The sequence below is a fragment of the Danio rerio genome, chromosome 16 (assembly GCF_052040795.2).
Source record: "Danio rerio strain M-AB ecotype USA chromosome 16, GRCz13ab, whole genome shotgun sequence".
Lineage (NCBI taxonomy): Eukaryota > Metazoa > Chordata > Actinopteri > Cypriniformes > Danionidae > Danio > Danio rerio.
Window position 1 is genome coordinate 4,491,095 of NC_141036.1, and position 20,522 is coordinate 4,511,616.

Genomic DNA, 20,522 nt, shown 5'->3' on the forward strand with positions numbered 1-20,522 from the left:
TCTAAATATTTAATCCTTGGTTTTGAGATTTGAGAGGGTTTCGTCAAGCAAGCGTGTCCGGCAAAGCATCAAAACTGGGTTGGCGTCAGAAGAGAGAACCCATCTAACAGATGTGTTGATGCGTCAATACCCGTGGGAATCTTAGAGCAATGCTATTATTTCAGGCTGAGCTGTGATTATTGTGCTTTTGTTCCCGTTCGCAGTCAGTCATTCACAATGACACTTACATCAGATAATAGCTGTTTGGATTAACAGGACTATGATTTAGGTTAACATGGGACAAGCATTTATGCTCAAGACCTTAATTAGATTATTTAGCAAAACTGCAAGAAAAAAAAGGATTGCAGCACTACTTGGGATAAAGGAAAACATTTATTAATACATCTCACTCTATACTATAAAATGCAGTTGAATTATTAGCCCTCCTAAATAATTAGCACTCCTGAATATATCCCCCCAATTTTCCTTTAACAGAAGATTTTCTTCAACACATTTCTAAACAATAGTTTTAATAACTCATTTCTAATAACTGATTTATTTTATCTTTGCCATGATGACAGCACATAATATTTTACTAGATATTTTTCAAGACACTTCTATACAGCTTAAAGTGACATTTAAAGTTTACATTTACTAGGCTTAACTAGGTTAATTAGGCATGTTAGGGTAATTAGGCAAATTATTGTATGACGATGGTTTGTTCTGTGGACAGTAGAAAAAAAGTATTGCTTAAGGGGACTAATAATATTGACCTTAAAATGGTGTTAAATTAAGAACTGCTTTTAAGAAGTCAATAAAAGGAAGAAAAAAATGTATAGAAAATACTGTGAAAATTTCCTTTGCTCTGTTAAACATGATTTGGGAAATATTTGAACACAAAAAAAACACGGCAGGGTGAATAATTCTGACTTCAAGTGTACTTGCACCCTAAAATTAGAAATGTCTTGAAAAAAATCTTCTTTTCGTTAAGCAGAAATTAAAAAATATATACACAGAGGCAGTGCTTAATTTGAGCTGGATCCTGTTCTAGAAAATGCCAGATATTCCAGCCTGATCTCACCACGAAACATAACTATTTTACGTTTTGTGAACTTAGTGGCTAATTAGAACGAATTTATACGAGTTCAGTCCTATAAAAACGTACGATTTTAAAAAGAGAAGTGGCACCCAACCCGCCCCTAAACCCAACCGTCATTCAGGAATGAGTAAATCATACTAAATTGTACGTATGAGATCATGCAGATTCATACGAATTAGCCACTAAATCAAATGCGTTGGTGTTTTGCGTTATTTGCGCTGCAGTATTTATTTTAATGGCCCTAATTTGACTCCGTATGTCAGTTTACTCAGTAGCTTCGCCCACAGACCTGTTGTCTCAGTAGCTTTGTCCAAAGCACTGTTGTCTCAGTAGCTTTGTCCAATGCACTGTTGTCTCAGTAGCCCCACCCACAGCATTGTTGACTCAGTAGCCCCACCCACAGCATTGTTGACTCAGTAGCCCCACCCACAGCATTTTTGACTCAGTAGCTCCACCTACAGCATTGTTGACTCAATAGCTCCACCTACAGCATTGTTGACTCAATAGCTCCACCTACAGCATTGTTGACTCAGTATAGCTCCACCCACAGCATTGTTGTCTCAGTAGCTCGACCCACAGCATTGTTGACTCAGTAGCTCCACCTACAGCATTGTTGTCTCAGCACTCCACCTACAGCATTGTTGACTCAGTATAGCTCCACCCACAGCATTGTTGACTCAGTAGCCCCACCCACAGCATTGTTGACTCAGTAGCCCCTCCCACAGCATTTTTAACTCAGCATAGCTCCACCCACAGCATTGTTGACTCAGTAGCTCCACCTACAGCATTGTTGACTCAGTAGCTCCACCTACAGCATTGTTGACTCAGTAGCTCCACCTACAGCATTGTTGACTCAGTATAGCTCCACCCACAGCATTGTTGTCTCAGTAGCTCCACCCACAGCATTGTTGACTCAGTAGCTCCACCTACAGCATTGCTGTCTCAGTAGCTCCACCTACAGCATTGTTGACTCAGTATAGCTCCACCCACAGCATCTCAGTAGCTCCACCCACAGCATTGTTGACTCAGTAGCTCCACCCACAGCATTGTTGTCTCAGTAGCTCCACCCACAGCATTGTTGACTCAGTAGCTCCACCTACAGCATTGCTGTCTCAGTAGCTCCACCTACAGCATTGTTGACTCAGTATAGCTCCACCCACAGCATCTCAGTAGCTCCACCCACAGCATTGTTGACTCAGTAGCTCCACCTACAGCATTGTTGTCTCAGTAGCTCCACCTACAGCATTGTTGACTCAGTATAGCTCCACCCACAGCATTGTTGTCTCAGTAGCTCCACCTACAGCATTGTTGACTCAGTATAGCTCCACCCACAGCATTGTTGTCTCAGTAGCTCCACCCACAGCATTGTTGACTCAGTAGCTCCACCTACAGCATTGCTGTCTCAGTAGCTCCACCTACAGCATTGTTGACTCAGTATAGCTCCACCCACAGCATCTCAGTAGCTCCACCCACAGCATTGTTGACTCAGTAGCTCCACCTACAGCATTGTTGTCTCAGTAGCTCCACCTACAGCATTGTTGACTCAGTATAGCTCCACCCACAGCATTGTTGTCTCAGTAGCTCCACCTACAGCATTGTTGACTCAGTATAGCTCCACCCACAGCATTGTTGTCTCAGTAGCTCCACCCACAGCATTGTTGACTCAGTAGCTCCACCTACAGCATTGTTGTCTCAGTAGCTCCACCTACAGTATTGTTGACTCAGTATAGCTCCACCCACAGCATTGTTGTCTCAGTAGCTCCACCCACAGCATAGTTGACTCAGTATAGCTCCACCCACAGCATTGTTGACTCAGCAGCTCCACCTACTGCATTGACTCAGTAGCTCCACCCACAGCATTGTTGACTCAGCATAGCTCCACCCACAGCATTGTTGACTCAGCATAGCTCCACCCACAGCATGCCTCCAGGTGCTTTTTCCCTGTAGTTTTTGTCTTAAAAGTATTTAAAAACGAAATATGGGTAATCTTGAGTAATGGGTAATACTCGAGGCACTCAATATTAACATGAGATTGTGAAAAAGTGAGCTTGTTCCGTTCAACTTCTCTGATGTTAAACAATCCTACTGGTGCACGTCTGGGAATCAGCTTCAGATATTAATAATAGGGGATTTCATCAGAAATGGAGCTTAAGCATTTTGATTTATTTCTTTCCAATAATGTTTCAATGCACATTAATCTTTACAGCAGCTCAATTTAAAACCATTTATTTTCCCATTGCCGGTGACGTGACCTTATTGAACAGTTATTCAGAATTCAGACGAGCCCTTCTAATGCCTGACATTTCAGATCTCACCACCCCTTTATTTGCCAGTGATTAATTTGTCTCATTAGGGAACCCATGTCTGTTAGCATCATAAATAAAATGTGGGAAACAATGATGCAGGTCGTGCTGATCCTGACTAACCATTAACAAGAGATCTGCACATACTGTTCCTCTCATTCAGTCCCAGCACTCTTTGATACTATTAATTATGCCTATCCCACATTTAAAGTTATCAGTTGACCAAATCCAGGCAAAATATTGCCAAAAGTCAGAAGATTTGAGAAAAATGAGAAAACCCTTGGAGGATTAGTTGACATGTTATATTTCCATCTGATTGCTGAAAGCTGGAACACTCCTATTTCAGACCTGCATACACATGCATCCAAACACACACACACACACACGCGTTTGTTTTTGTGAAAAGTGGGGACATTACATAGGTTTCCATTCATTTTATCCATTCATATCCAGTCAAAACCCTACATTGTATTGCCCTCACCCCGCCCCACCCCTAAACCCAACCATCACAGGAGACTGTGTGCAGCTTTACTCTCTGATTAATCTCATTCTGTAGGATTTTTAAGCATTTTGAGAAATGAGGACGTCACCAATGTCCTCATATTTCACCTCCTTTTTGTAATACCTGTGTCATACCCATGTCATTATACAGATTTGTGTCCTGATTTGTCACAAAAACACGTACACACACACACAATCTTGGCTCCATCAGACCACAGGACATGTCTATAAAAATGAGTCTTTTTCCCAGTGTTATTTAGCTAATTGTAATCTGGCTTTTTTTGTTGATTTCCCCATGTTGTCACAGAAGGAAGCAGTGTGTTTGAGGTTTTGCTCAAATACTATTCTACAGTTGTGCCTCCAATTATGGCCACAGCCATATCACCCTGCAGCCCAAGACCGGTTACTCACTGAAGCTAAGCAGGGCTGAGCCTGGTCAGTACCTGGATGGGAGACCACTAGGGAACACTAGGTTGCTGTTGGAAGTGGTGTTAGTGAGGCCAGCAGGGGGCGCTCAACCTGTGGTCTGTGTGAGTCCTAATGCCCCTGTAAAAGTGAAGAGGACACTACACTGTCAGTGGGCGCCATCTTACGGATGAGACGTTAAACCGAGGTCCTGACTCTCTGTGGTTATTAAAAATCCCATGGCACTTCTCGTGAAAGAGCAGGGGTGTAACCCCGGTGTCCTGGCCAAAGTCCCTCTATCGGCCCTTACGATCATGGCCTCCCAATCATCCCCTTCCACCGAATTGGCTCTATCACTGTCTCTCCACTCCACCAATAGCTGGTGTGTGGTGAGCGCACTAGCGCCGTTGTCCTCTGGCTGCCGTCGCATCATCCAAGTGGATGCTGCACACTGGTGGTGTTGTGGAGAGACCCCCCTCATGATTGTGAAGCACTTTGGGTGTATGGCCATACACAATAAATGCACTATATAAATACCATGGACGTAGTATCCGTGACGTTTCTGAAGAGCGCAAAAGAAGCCACAAGTAGGCGCGGCCAACCGTCGCCATTTTGGTCACGCGTCATCACACCCACGGCGGGATACCAAACAAGGGCAAAGAGGCGGAGAGTGAGCGGAGCTACAAACACCTGCTAGCATTTAGCTTGGACCTGGTTCAGACACACTTTACTTTGGGAGAACGCTTAATACTTTATCACCTGCGACTCGTTTGTATTCTGACCACTTGTGCTTGGTTGTACACTATATCAATAAAGTGTTTAGACTTTTAAAAACACTGCTGTAATACATTGAGCCACTAAACATTGTTCTTATGAGGTTTTTCAACAGGAGGAAAACACGAATTACATCCAAACACTTCAGATAAAGTCTGTGTTAGTTACTGTAAGACTATTGATGAAATCCAGCATAACACTATATGACAACGCTTCAGATGACTGTTCTAGAGCCTACAGCTAATCAATCCGTCAGATTCTGGAGTGCATTACAGCTCTAAATATAAATATAAACGATAAATGATCTTAAATAAAACAAATACATGTATAGAGATGGTATATAAGTATATAACTTTACTCACATGGGAAACGGAGGCCACGTTAATGGTTTGTGAGCACAATTAAGTTCACTCAGCATGCCATGCCATCTAATAATTGTAGGAAACAAGTCCAAAAGGCAGTTGACTGTGTAAAGCCACATAAAACAACACAGAAATATGATAAATATGCCGAGTTCAGTGGCTAATCTGCAGGATTCCGCTGAGGTGACGTGATGGCGACCAACGAGACCTAACTGTCACTCAAGTGGCCACGCCCTTAATTATGCAAACTTAATATAACTTAATATAAAGGAAACGGGTGAGTTATAAAAAAATTCACCCCCCTCACAGTTGTCATGAAGGGTAATATTACCTGTATTAACCAAAATCTTTTTTTGTAGCAGGCTGTAAACACCTTTTTTTCTGCGGTAAAGTTGGCCATTTTAACAGTGGGCTCAATTGTAATTTGCTCTGTTTTGGAGCCAGGAGCGGCCAGGACTAGCGGAATTTCAGATGAATTGCAGTTTTAGTTACTTCCGTATTGGCTTCCTGAGGGAGAGCGGGAGGTTGTCGCTTGATAAATACACATTACATTACATTACAATGAACTCAAATGTTGTCAATGAGCCAATCAGAAACTTCCAAAACCTTGACACCATCATCTGAGCTTTTACAGAGGCAGAATAATCTTATTGTATGTAAACTTGACTTTCAAGAAAAGTTATAACAATTTTAGCATAACAGAAACAAATGTGACAATCCTAACTTACCTAAAAGGGAAGTTTAGTTACATTAAAATCTGACTTATTTTAAATGGTTGTATGCTTTTTTTATACGGTGTATGTAATCTTCTGCTTTCAACTGTATTTGTCAATTGCATATTCATTAGTCTGGCTCTCCTTTTTCACATGTGCTTATTAGAGCCGAATAAATGTGATCCGACTAACATCAAGTCACTTCATTCTCTTTGATAATTAAGAGCTGGTTTATGTGTGGGTGGGGTTAACCGTAAGTTTATCTCTTCTGTGGCCATTTCTCCACAAAGAGGATCTTCAGAAGAGCGATGGTTATGTGTGAAGTGAGTCATTATCATCTTTATACCTGAAAATCCTCACCTCGGGCTATTCTCATTCATTCAGTAGGAACCGGATTTTTCAGGTCCTCGCATTTCTACACCTACATGTGTGATTGATCGCATATGAGAAATTATGTGTGCCATCCTAAATACGTTATTCAGCTTCAGGCACTTCCCTATTGTTATGATAATATGAGACAATAGATCTGCATGTATTTTGTACCAATAAATCATTCATTCATTAAATTTGCTTCAGCTTAGTCTCTTATTTATCAGGGGCCGCCACAGCGGAAGGAACCGCCAACTATTCCAGCATATGTTTTAAGCAGCGGATGCCCTTCCAGGCACAACCCCGCACTGGAAAACACCCTTACACTCTCGCATTCACACACACACTCATACACTAAGGCCGTACTCACACTAGGTACAGTTGCCTCGAACCGGGCCAAAGCACGCTTGTCCCCCCTCCCGTCTCCCCCGACGGCCCGCGCTCACACCATACCGGGCCACGGCACGCTTACGTCATCGCTGCTGCGCTGTTCAGAAGCGCTCTCTATGGCAAGCCTTTTTAGCATTTAAATCTTTGTTCTGACTCCATAAATACATTTAGAGATATCTCTAATTATATTTTGACTAGTCATAATTATAATTCGACTAGTCAGAATAACAATTATTCAAAAATATTTGCAGATATCTCTAAATGAGTTTTGACTCGTCACAATTGTAATTAGAGATATCTCTAACTGAGTTTTTACTAGTCATACAGATGTCTTTAATTCGTAATATTTAGAGATATTTACAAATATATTTGAAGATATCTCTAATTAATTTACTAATAGTCGAATTACAGTTGTAGATATCTTGAATTGGATTTTTGACGAGTCAAAACTCAGAGATATCTGCAAATATTTTTCAATGGAAGTCAATGGAGGAATATGACTAGTCATAATATATTTGCAGATATCTCCAATCTGATTTCGTACTAGTACAATTGTAATTGCAGATATCTCTAATTGTCATTCTGACAAGTCGAATTATAATAATGACTTGTCAAAATATATAATTATATCTCTAAATATATTTATGGATAGCCAGAACAAGGTTTAAATGTTAAAACGGCTTGCCATACGCTCTCATTTAGCAGCACAGTGGAGATTTCTCTAGTTATATCCTTTCAGTCGTTTGTTATGCAGTGACATGCAGTCAAATATTTCGCCAAACAGTCCTTAGGGATGCGGGGACACACAGTCAGATATTTTACCGAACAGATCCGCCACTTTTGGCGCTCATAAACAATCAAAGCTCTCGTGCTGCAGGAATGAGGAGATCTGCTGAAGGTGCGCAGCTGGCGTGCAGTGAGGAGTTTGCGTCTTTAATAAACTACGGCAGTTTGCGATCACTGAACAGTAAGAATGATTAATAAATCCATATCAAACAGTCCCTTAAAAGTCACGTCTCGCTTTCGGTTTCGGGCTTTGGCGCGTTTCGCGCTCACACACAAGCGTACCGCGCCAAAGCCCAAGTGTACCGCGCTCAGGCACACCTCTTCCAACCGGGCCAGGGCCGGCCAAGTGAACCGTGCTTGAGCCCGATTCAGCGCACTCACACTTCTCAAACGATCCGGGAAACGGGCCTGGGCACGGTACGGATGGCATAGTGTGAGTAGGCCCTAAGGACAACTTAGCTCAATTCCCCTATAGGACATGTGTTTGGATTGTGGGGGAAACCGGAGCACCCGGATGAAACCCACATCAACACAGGGAGAACATGCTAACTCCACTCAGAAATGCCAACTGGCTCAGCTGGGATTCGAACCAGCACCACCTGTGAGGCGGCAGTGCTAACCATTGAGCCACAGTGCTTCGCCTTGTTCCACTTGTATATGTTTTTGTTTCAAAAAGTTGAAGTAAACATGATAGCATACTTGTTTTCTGACAGGTTTTCTTTGATCTTGTTTCCTCTGAATTACAACTGTGACAGAGTTGCCTGAGTGTCTCTACAACATTTCTCTTGGGAAAATGTCAACAGCGAGTCAAGAAGCAACATGTCATTTTTATCCTGATGTAACCTTCCTTGAAAAAAAAGAAAGAACGACCTCATCTTTTGACAATGTGTGTGAATGATGGATTGCGCTACAAGTGAAAAGCTATTCTAGTCATCCGTTGCCGGATTAAATTGCGTTTGCATGTTCGCACAGTAGTTTAAACAAACCAAAGCAAACAGGATGTTTGAGAGTAAATCATTATTTTAAAATTAGTTGTTTATTTTAAAGGAAATGGTAATAATGCTACACTGAAAAAAGTGTTGTTTCTAAAAATTCTTGAATCAAGAATCATTTTCTATGTATATATATATATATATATATATATATATATATATATATATATATATATATATATATATATATATATATATATATATACATACATTTTTAATTATATTATTTAACTTGTTTTAAGGAAAATTACATCTATCTATCTATCTATCTATATATATATATATATATATATATATATATATATATATATATATATATATATATATATATATATATATATATATTAGATATATTAGATATATTAGAAATATTTTTAAGAATTTATAAATATAGCATTTTTGTGGTGTAATAACTGATTAAATAAACAAACAAACGAAAATAAATAAATAAATAAACATAAATAATAAACAAATACATAAACACATGAATAAATAAATGATAAAAATAAGTAAACGCATGAATACCTTAATAAAAATAAATAATAAAAATAAATAAATGAACAAACAAATAAATTAATACAAAATTATTAAAATACTTAAATAATAAAAAATAAACACATAAAAATGAATAAATAAAAATTAATAAATAAACAAACACAAATAAATTATTTAAAATTAATAAATAATAAAAATAAATTTATTAATAAACATAAATAAATAAAAATAATAATGAATAAATAAACACAAAAAAATTAATAACAAAAAATGTGTAAAAATAAATAAATAAACAAATACATTTTAAATATTAAATAAATAACCAATAAAAATAAATAAACACATAAATAGATAAAAATAAAACAAACAAATAAAAAATAATAAATATATAATAAAAGTGAATGAATGAATAATAAGAACAAATTAATAAAGAAAAAATAATAAAATAATGAATGAATAAATAATTAATAGTTAAACAATTAATAAAAACATAATACAGTTTATGAATAAATAATGGTTTGAGGAATGCATCATATAATCATTTTTAACAAACTTAGAATTTAACTTCCAAAAACTTCCAGACTTTTAAGTTAAGATATGCTCGATGAATAGCAAAAGCTTCTCTTTAATTGAAACTGGTCATTATTCATATCTTTTGAAACACCCCCAAAGCTCTTGCATAATCCTGGCTGAGAAATGAAACCAGTAGCCACATACTTTTCGTTTACTTTAGAGATTATGGTCAATTATCCATTCATGTACCTTAAATCCCAGATAAGAAGCTTATTCTTAATCTACTTAATGTTACAGAGATTTCATTTACATTTTGCCATTGATTTCACACATAAAAGTCACTCATAAGCAGAGATGGGGAGAGTATCCAAAATCTATACTCAAGTAAAAGTACTTCAGGAAATTTTTACTCAAGTAAAAGTGACAGTCTTAAAAAGTTACTCGAATAACAGTAAAAAAGGATCCAATAAAAATGGTGGTAACAAATCCACTAGAAAACACTGAAATTTTTTTTTTTTTAATCTGAAATATGTTACTTAGGTTACATTTTGTTGCACGTTTTAAATCACAAATCCACTAGTAGGCGCCAAATACATTTTTGCAAATCTGAAATATGTTTCTTAGGGTACCTTTGTTGCATGTTTCAGGTAACAAATCCACTAGTGGGCGCTAAATAAATTTTAGTAAAACATAAAATTTGTTGCTCCAGGTACATATTGTTGCACGTTTCAATCCACAAATCCACTAGAGGGCGCTGAAAACGTTTTCTTTTAAATCTGACATATGTTACTTAGTGTACAGTTTGTTGCACATTTCAGATCAGAAATCCATTGGTGGGTGCTGTCTACATTTTTGCTAATCTGAAATATGTTTCTTAGGGTACCTTTGCTGCACGTTTCAGTCTACAAATCCACTAGAGGGCGATAATTTAAAAAAAAATCTGAAATATGTTTCTTAGGGTAAGTTTGTTGCATGTTTCAATCCACAAATCCACTAGAGGGCGCTGAAAACGTTTTTTTTTTAATCTGACACATGTTACTTAGTGTACAGTTTGATGCCATTTCAGATCACAAATCCATTGGTGGGTGCTGTCTACATTTTTGCAAATGTGAAATATGTTTCTTAGGGTACCTTTGTTGCACGTTTCAGTCTACAAGTCCACTAGAGGGCGATACAATTTTTAAAAAAATCTGAAATATGTTTCCTAGGGTAAGGTTGTTGCATGTTTCAATCCACAAATCCACTAGAGGGCGCTGAAAAGTTTTTTTTTTATATCTAAAATGTGTTATTAAGGGTAAAGTTGTTGCACATTTCAGGTAATAAATCCGGGCGCTGAATAAATTTTACTAAGACGTAAAATATGTTTTTCTAGGTACGTTTTGTTGCATGTTTTAAATCATAAATCCACTAGAGGGCGCTGAATAAATTTTATTAAAATGTAAAATACGTTTCTCCGTGTACGTTTTGTTGCATGTTTTAAATCACAAATTCACTAGTGGGTGCTGAAAACGTTTTTTTCCTAAAATATGTTACTTAGGGTACATTTTGTTGCATGCTTCAGATCACAAATCCACTAGGGGGCACTGAATACACCTTTGCATCTGAAATATACACCACTTATAAACTCAACATTACTGAATACTGGCCTGGCATATAGAATACAGTGTTTTCTGTGGTTGATTCCGTAGATTAGTGTGAACAGAGATCATTTTGCATCTAATGTTTTTCCATTTAAAGTTTGTGTTTTGTAGTTTGATATTGTCTCAAGGATGCCATCTTCATTTGTGGTTTGTTTTGTTGTTATAGTGTGATTGTGATCCACCATGGAAAAATAAGATTGTACATCTCAAGGGGTTCATCGTATTAAAAATAAATTAAAATATGCAAAATCTTTATGTAATCTTGGGGTTTATTTGCATAATGATTGAAACATTCCAAGATTCCAGGATTTATAATTTCTAAAATCTGCTCTGAATGCTCTGTCTTACTCCCTTTATAAGCTCTTCTAAACAGCTGTTGAGACTGAAATTCAGGACAAAAACAGGGCGAATGAAAGAATGTCAACAGTGGCTTATCAGAACCGATAGCTAGAGAAACAACAAACCCTCTGCAATGCCTGGTATGGAGCAAACCTGAGGGACTGTAAAGGTCCCACGACATTATTATAACGTATTTTAGATATTACTTTGAGGGATATCTATAAGCTAGTGTGCTCCAAAATAGTAACAACATATGTGTGTAGAAGACATAAACCTGAAATAAGCATCAAAAGCTTGCAGTTTGTCACTTCCACCTAAATGGATCAACGATTTTTTGACATCCAAAGTATCTGACATGCCCCGCCCCTTTCAAGACTTCTCATTTGCTTTTCATTTGATGCCTTTGAGCTCAATCACTCTCACTGGAAGAGCTGTGATAAAAAAAATAAATAAATAAAAATAAACATTGGCTGTTTTTAAAAATGGGAGTAGCTACTCTTTGTCCTGCCCTCTGTTCATGTTTTAGTCGAGATTACATCAATAATCAAAGAAAAATCTGCTGAGATTCGCTACCTGATTGGGACTTTTGTGTCATTGCCTTCGTCACTGTATCCTTCCCTTATTCGTCAAGCCTCTATCACATGACTATAACACATGGCTTTAAACGCTACTGGAAGACGTACTGTGAACAACAACATGGACAGAGAAATGGGAGCGTTGTTTGCACTATTGTCTGTTTTAGGCGCCATTGTGCAGTTATTCATTTGTTACGTTTAGTAACAACTCGACCTCGTCGTCTGTCCACAAAAATACCTCTCTTGCTTTCTTTGCCATCGCGTTTAATGTTCAACCGGCGTTTGTTAACTAACAATAACCAAATGCCGAGCGAGACGCATGCTTTCTGTTTACCCTACTGAAAAAAACAGCTTAAACCAGCCTAGGCTGGTTGGCTGGATTTAGCTGGTCGACCAGGCTGGTTTTAGAGGGGTTTTGGCCATTTCCAGGCTGGTTTCCAGTCATTTCCAGCCTGGTTTTAGCTGGTCAGGCTGAGAGATGACCAGCTAAAACCAGCTTGACCAGCCTAGCAGGCTGGGAGCCCAGCCAAAACCAGCTATGTCCAGCTTAAACCAGGCTGGTCAAGCTGGTTTTAGCTGGATTTAGCTGGTCATTTTCCAGCCTGACCAGCTAAGACCAGGCTGGAAATGGCTGGAAACCAGCCTGGAAATGGCCAAAACCCCTCTAAAACCAGCCTGGTCGACCAGCTAAAACCAGCCAACCAGCCTAGGCTGGTTTAAGCTGGATTTTTCAGCAGGGTATACTAGAACGCGCATGCCCAGAGTGCGCGAATGGTCACGTGATATACGTTTTTGGTGGCGTAGTGTGGACGGAGATATGTTCAGAGACGATAGGTAAAACGCTAGTGTGGACGCAGATCGTTTTTGATCTAAGACGCTGTTTTAAAACTAAAACGCACAAGTGTAAACGGGGCTTCAGAGTGGACGAAAATGACCCAACAGCACACAAGGGTTAATTAACTAAATAAACAGATTCATTGATGGGATGGGTTTAAAAAAAAAAATTAAATCCATGTTGTCCTAGTTATCCGTTAATATCTAATAATACCATCGTCTCATGTTCGCCTTGTTAACAAACTTTTTTCGTCAGTATTATTGTTAATGAAACACACACTATGAAGCAAGCCCGAGGAACTTCAACTGTAAAGGTGCAAAAGCAGCAACCGGCTTGTGTCCAGCTCTGAGTCTGTGTGTGTGTTATATATAATACGAGAGATTAGCTGCGTGTGAATCAGCGAGATACTGTGACTAAATGTCTGCTGTGTGCTTATCAGTGCGACGGATGGATTCCTCAGAGGCGCAGAGATACGCTGATGCTGCTATCTGATCTCACAGACGCTCCCACAGACTGATTTTACTCTGATATTCTTGTCTGCGCTACTGAAGCCAGAAGCTCGCAGATTCAGCCGATTATAATGTGGAGAAAGAGTGCGAATGGAGAACGGAAGAACCCAACACAAGACATTGTGAAAGATTCATCTTGCCTGCCTTACAAACTCAATATTGTAGTTTTTTTTTCCGTTCCCTTTGTCAGTTTAGTGTCACACATTGCATTGTAAGCAGTTGTAGCCTGTTTTGTGTGTCCTGGTTTTTATCATGACATATTTTATTTATATTCATCTTTATATTATTAAATATTTAAATTATTTTTTTTAAGAAGATGTTTAACAGCGATATTTTTAAACACAATAGTAAATTTTTAATAACTTATTTCCTTTGTCTTTGCTATGATGACAGTACATATTACAACCCAGGCTCATTGTGGATACACACCCCTGTATACAAGTCTGTAGAGCATGAAATACGTCCCAGGAGATGTTTTTTTCATAAACTATAAAAGATATGGTTGTAGTATACATGAGGTCACCCATAGGTATCTGAAGAGCGCAAATAATGCTACAAGTAGGTGTGGCCAACCGTCACCATTTTGTGCAGATGCCTGCTAACATTTTGCTTAGACAGGCTTTTTTTGGGGGGAGAAACGATTAATACTTCATTTCCTTTAACTCGTTTCTGTTCTGTGCTTGGCAGTGTACTACATCAATAAAGTGTTTAGTCTTTTAAAAACACTGCTGTAATACATTGAGCCACTACACATTGTTCTTATGACATTTGTCTACAGAAGGAAACACAAAGTCCTCCCAAACACTTCAAATATAGTCTGTGTAAGTAATTGCAAGGCTATTGATGAAACGCAGGCATGACACTATATGACAACGCTTCAGATGACTGTTCTAGTGCATTACAGCTCTAAAGAAGATTATAAATGAGAAATGATCTTAAAACAAATTCATTTATAGAGCTGATATATAAGCATATAAATTTCACTCACCTGGGAAATAGAGGCCAGTTAAACGGTTTGTGAACACAATTAAGTGCACACAGCATGCCATATCATCTGATAAATGTAGGAAATGATCCCAAAAGGCGATTTGACTGTGTAAAGAAACATTAAACAAAACAAAAATACAATATATATGCCGAGTTCAGCGGCTAATCAGCCGGAATCAGTTTAGGTGACTGTGACCAGCAAGACCTAACGTTATTGTATAACGATAGTTTGTTCTGTAGACTATCGAAAAAATAGCCTCAAGGGGATAAAAATATTGACCTTAAATGTTTTTTTTTTTTTATTCAAAACTGCTTTTATTCTAGCCGAAATAAAAAAAGACTTTCTCCAGAAGATCAAATATTATAGGAAATACCTTGCTCTGCTAAACATAATTTGGGAAATATTTAAAAAAGAAAAAAAAAATCAAGGGGTGGCTAATAAATCTGACTTTAACTGTATATATTACATTATATTAAATATCTGAAATCAAACAAAAGAACAATCTGATAAATTCTCGTCCCTTTGATAGACTGTTCTGATACTTTTCATACATTTTGTGCCATCCTGCCTTATCAGGCTTTGAGCCTCTCTACTGTGTATCTGAAAATGCAATCAAAGACAATCTTTCCATCTTTGGAAACATTCTGCAAAGAAACATCAACAAACACAATGTTACGACTCTATAGCAACACCTGACTCCTCAGAGCCTTTGGAGTTTATAAAACACAGGGGTTTTAAATAAGTTACCAAGTAAAATTTAGAAAGTCAAGATAAGTATTACAGTTCGAGCTGTTGGGATATTCTTATGGGATCTTCTGCAGATCTGGACTTTTATTTAAATTTTCTGAAACATGTTTTAAAATTAACACATATTCAGTTACTTTTATTAATAATTAACTCACAAGTGGCACGGTGGCTAGTACTGTCACCTTACAGAAAGAAGGTCGCTGGTTCGAGTCCCTGGCATTTCTGTGTGGAGTTTGCATGTTGTGTTGGTTTCCTTACGGTGCTCTGGTTTTCCATAGAGTCCAAACACATGTGCTATAGGTGAATTGAACTAAATTGTACATAGTGTATGAGTGTGTGTGTGAATGCAAGAGTGTATGGGTGTTTCCCAGTGCTGGGTTGAAGCTGGAATGGCATCCGCTGTGTAAAACATATGAAAACGTGGTAAAAATCAGACTAGGGCTTTTCTCTTTCTGGACGGATTTTGTAAATCGTCGGTTGGGTTTAGGGAAGTAAGCAGGTGGGCGGGTCAATCGATAAAATTGGTTGGGTTTAGGGAAGGAGGAGAGTGAGTCGAACGATTGGTAGGCCGGCCAGTCAGTCATCCATTCATTTAGTCAATCAGAACGACGGTCAGTCAATAGTGGCCTCTGGTGGGTTTACGTGAGAACAGCGGGCATGAACTGCACTCGAGAGAGAAATTTGAGATACGAAAAAAAAAAAATCTCCGCCTCTTGCGAATTTGCAAAAACTGCAAAAATATGTACCTCCCAGGACGTATTTCGCAGTCTCCAGAAACGTCCACAGGGCTATGTTTTAAGAATGAGCCTGAGTTAACAAATAAGCAGCTAATTAGTAGTTTAAAAGTCTTAAAGTTATGGTTGGTTAATAGCGTGAGTTGTACATCTAAATCAGGGGTCACCAATCTGGCCGGTGTCCCTGCAGGATTTAGCTCCAAAACACCTGGCTGGATGTTTTAACTATACCTAGTAAGACCTTGATTAGCTTGTTCAGGTGTGTTTGATTAGGGTTGGAGCTAAAATCTCCAGGACACCGGCCCTCCAGGGACAAGTTTGGTGACCACTGATCTAAATAGTGTGACCAAAACATGTAACACTCTTTCACACTGTGCTACTGCTTTTATTTCACAAACAGATCTTGTGACACTAACCCTAAAAACAATAAGCAAAACATTTTAAAAAATTGATGACTGTTGATGCCTCTTCATATTAAAAAATTTCTCAGACGTTCTCCGGGTTCTGGGACTTGACTTACTTTCTGCATTGAGGTTTGTTTCTGGAAATGGAGCCGGATTAGTGTGTTCATACAAGCGGAAGGTGATCAGTTGTGAATGACGTGAACGGCCACAAATCGACATTTGAACTATGAACATTAGGAATGTTTTAATCGTAGCTTACAGCGGTCTTAAGTCTAATCGCCGTCATCCGGGTGGAGGACTGTGAAGGATATATTCTCATTCAATACATTTACTTGACATTCGTAAATACACACACTAACAAAAACTGCACACACTGCTGGTTTGTCATTACTCAATGCTGGGTCAAATATGGACAAACTCAATATTGACACAATAAAAATAAATGCTGAAGCAAAACTTTTTAAAATCCTGATTCAATATTGGAGTTACTTTCGCATGCTGGAGGAAGGGCGACACCATGGCTGAAGTATTTCTTTTAGACAGGTAATGTTATGATTTAAAGCTATTTTATTCATGAATATGTAGATTTAGTTGTTTTATATGGGTTATGTGCATGGAAGTGTTTGTTCAGCCACTGAAATCTTCTGGCAAAAGACTGATATGACTATTTTTCAATCTAATAAACATGCATATATCAAAGCACTTCAACTTTAAAGTGCACACTGACATAGTCCGCCTTGGAAAATCTAAAGTCCTGAAGAGAGAAGTCAAATATGTACAGTAATACGAGTACAGTCTTCCCTGGAGCTCTATTAGTGTGTGTATGAACATCTTCCTGTATCTGACTAGCAACTTCTGTTTGTGATGTCGTCAGCCAGACGGTCTAGCCTAAACTAGTTCTTTTGGTTGTGACTTCCTACTAACTTCAACCATTGTTACAGTAAGTCTATTTTTAAATAGGCAGGTTTTGTTACTTGCATGTCATGCAGTTACTTTCAATTTTACATTAAAGGGCACCTAGTTTACCACTTTTGTAAGATTTAATGAGTGTGCCAGTTTAGGTTCAGTTCAAAACACAGTTTAGATTTGTTTATTATTATGTGTTAAAAGTGTCATGTTGGGGGTGTGTACACAGGTCGCTGTTTTAGGGGTGTGTTGCTTCACATGAAAATTATTTTTGACTTCCCGCCCAACTTAACAAGGGGGCGGAGCCAAGAGCTCCCCCGCTTTGTGTTTCGCAACAGACAGGCTGACAGAGAGAAGCAGCATGAGAGGATCAGCATTCAGCCGTACATGTACGCCTCGGACACAGACCAAGCAGAGACGACAAAATCCTTTGTGTCTGTTTAGTTTTACAGCCTACTTTGTGCTAGTGCACACATTGCCGAGCAGCGCTTCTGGGGCCTCATGTACGAAGACTTGCGTGGAAATCTTACTAAAACATTGCGTACGCACAAAGCTGTAAATGTGCGTACGCAGAAAAAAATTCAGATGTATGAAACACTGCGCACGCCGAATCTCACGCATATTCTTTTGTACATCTGAATGAACGTGAAACTGAGCGCAACATGCACAAGCACAAAACCCCTCCCTGCCTCCTCCCCCGTATGAATATGCTAATGACTATGCTAATGGAAAAACCCAACGAAAAAGCAACGGCAAAATCAAGCAAAAAGAGAAACTTTGAACAGAATGTGAATTGGAGGTGCTGCTTTCGGAGGTAGACCGGAGAAAAGCGGTGTTATTTACAAGTTTGTTCTCCGGAATTAACAACAAAATAAAAAAATAGAGTGGGAGAGTTTAGCTGATGCGGTCAACACAGTTGGGTCTGAACATCGCACTGTGCATTAAAAAAAGAAATAGTGTGGTTTATATCTGTAAAATGTTGCAGTACCCTTAGCAGTCTCAGTGGCGCACCTCATAAGAAACATGTGGTCATGTACTGACACGTTCGAGCATAAACTCGGCTCGAATCCAGCGTCTGATGAACTCTTTCTTCTTTTTTTCCCCCGCTACATATCAGATTTTGCCCACTATTTATCACGAGAAAGACAAGTAGGAATCATCAGTAAGTTTGTGCATCATATTTTATTTGCACATTTATTGAATGGAAATGTTTCTGATTCACGCATGCAAATTCATCTTCAGATAGTGTCTTTATAGCAATGTGCGTGCGATAGATAGCTCAGATTACATTGGGAAAACAGGCGACCGCTGCAAATTGTGCTTTAATGTTTAGCTGGTCAACTGTATGGTATGGAAATCTTACATACCTACTAGATGAACCCGTCTCATACAGCTGCCATTGCAAGGCTCAGACACTTTGTAGAGAAGAATTTAATACAACTGCCTCTAGGAGTCGCCAATGGAAATAAAACAGACACGCACAAAAAATGTGCGTACGCCTGCCAGAAAGCTGCCGTGAACCTGCGCACATTCCCACGTTCAGTTCATTGTTAGTAAATCCAAACGTGAGCGATTCTGAGCGTGAAACTTGGCGTACGCAAAGTTTTTGTGCGTACGCAGCGTTGAGACATGAGGCCCCTGGTGTGCAACCTGCTTCAGGCAAGTTCGTGATTTTATTTCCAATGGAGGGACGCGCACGCAAGGCAACACACTCCCACTTTCCAGCTGCACCTAGTTAAGATCACAGGGAGCTTCTGTGACTGCGAGAAATGCAAACGGCTGAAGTTTAAGAAAGATGCAGTGAAGTACACATGTTTGCAAACCTACCTAAAGTTACAAACAATGGCGCCGATGAGAGCGATCATGTGGTGAATGTTGATCGTGTGTTGAGCCCAATGAGCCTGACATCTAAAAATAGAGCAAGGGTGTTCCTTTGGGGACATCGCTTTGACTCCCACGCTGAAAATAGCGGTCGTGAAACATCAAACTGAGGATTAGGTGACATGTGCCTGTCAATCAATATTGGTGGGCGGGGGGACCGCACTCCTACGACAAATTCCAGTCGATCTCAAAACCGCTTCAATTGGTCCAACGTTCCTATGTTGTTAAATTGAAAAAAAAAGGACTGAGTGTGTTTATATCAGCCCAATATGACAGTTTATACACTATACTTACACTTATGTCTGTCTAAACAGCTTGAAAAGTAGATTTACACCATAGGTGCCCTTTAAATCAAAATTCAAAATTTTTAACCTAACTGGTTGAGTTATTAAATAAACAACGTAAAAAAGGTTAAAAATAACCAAACAAAGCACCAAATATTTAACCCAACTGGTTGAGCTATTAATAAATAACCCGATACAGGTTAAAATTAACCCAACAAAGCACCAACTATTTTTGACTCGACCAAATAATAAATAACTTGACGTTTTTAGAGTGTGTGTTCTCCCTGTGTTGGTGTGTGTTTCCTACGGGTGCTCTGGTTTCCCCCACAGTCCAAACACATGCGCTATTGACCTTATTCTAAAATGCGGAAGTGCGCCTGTTTTCGCGATTGTCTTAGAACTTCCGATTCAGTCGCCTATGGGAGAAATGACTAGGAATAATAAACGGCAGAAAATGGCCAAACTACTTGCTCAACAAACAAATGTTTGCATGACTACACAGACCAAGTAGCATAATATAATAAGAAAATATTAAATTGCAACATCAAGCAGCGTAACGAGCAGTTGTTAACGTCAAAAAATGAATGAAAGTGAATGTGACCGGAAGTCGCGAGACAAAAAGATTCAAATGGCAGCGCCCACTCGACAGCTGAGAATAAGGTGAATAGGTGAACTGAATAAACTAAATTGTCCTAAAGAGTGTGTGTGTGTGTGAATGTGAGTGTGTATGGGTGTTTCTTAGTGATGGGTTGCAGCTGAAAGGCCATCTGCTGAGTAAAACATATTGGCTGTTTCTCAATTCCAAGAACGCAGAGAACGGACTTGCGTTCTTGTGGAGACCGGTCTAGCCAGGTGTCCTCGGAAGAACGAACTCAGGAGACGGCGAGGGCAGAGAACGCGTCCTTTGAGAAATGAAATGCTGCGTTCTTCCTGATGGTCACGTGACCTTTACGCGTTTTAAATGGAAATTATTTAAACATTACAGCACTCATACAACGA

At 38.9% G+C, this 20,522-nt stretch overlaps 1 long non-coding RNA gene across 1 annotated transcript; it reads right to left on the reverse strand.

The window, feature by feature from the left end:
* Nucleotides 1–10,200: 10,200 nt before the first annotated feature.
* LOC147833250 (uncharacterized) lies at nt 10,201–13,734 on the reverse strand. The gene is made up of 3 exons (XR_015510836.1): nt 12,971–13,734; nt 11,324–12,570; nt 10,201–11,200 (listed from the first exon to the last, which is right to left on the reverse strand). It is a non-coding gene; the product is annotated as an uncharacterized LOC147833250 (long non-coding RNA).
* Nucleotides 13,735–20,522: the final 6,788 nt, after the last annotated feature.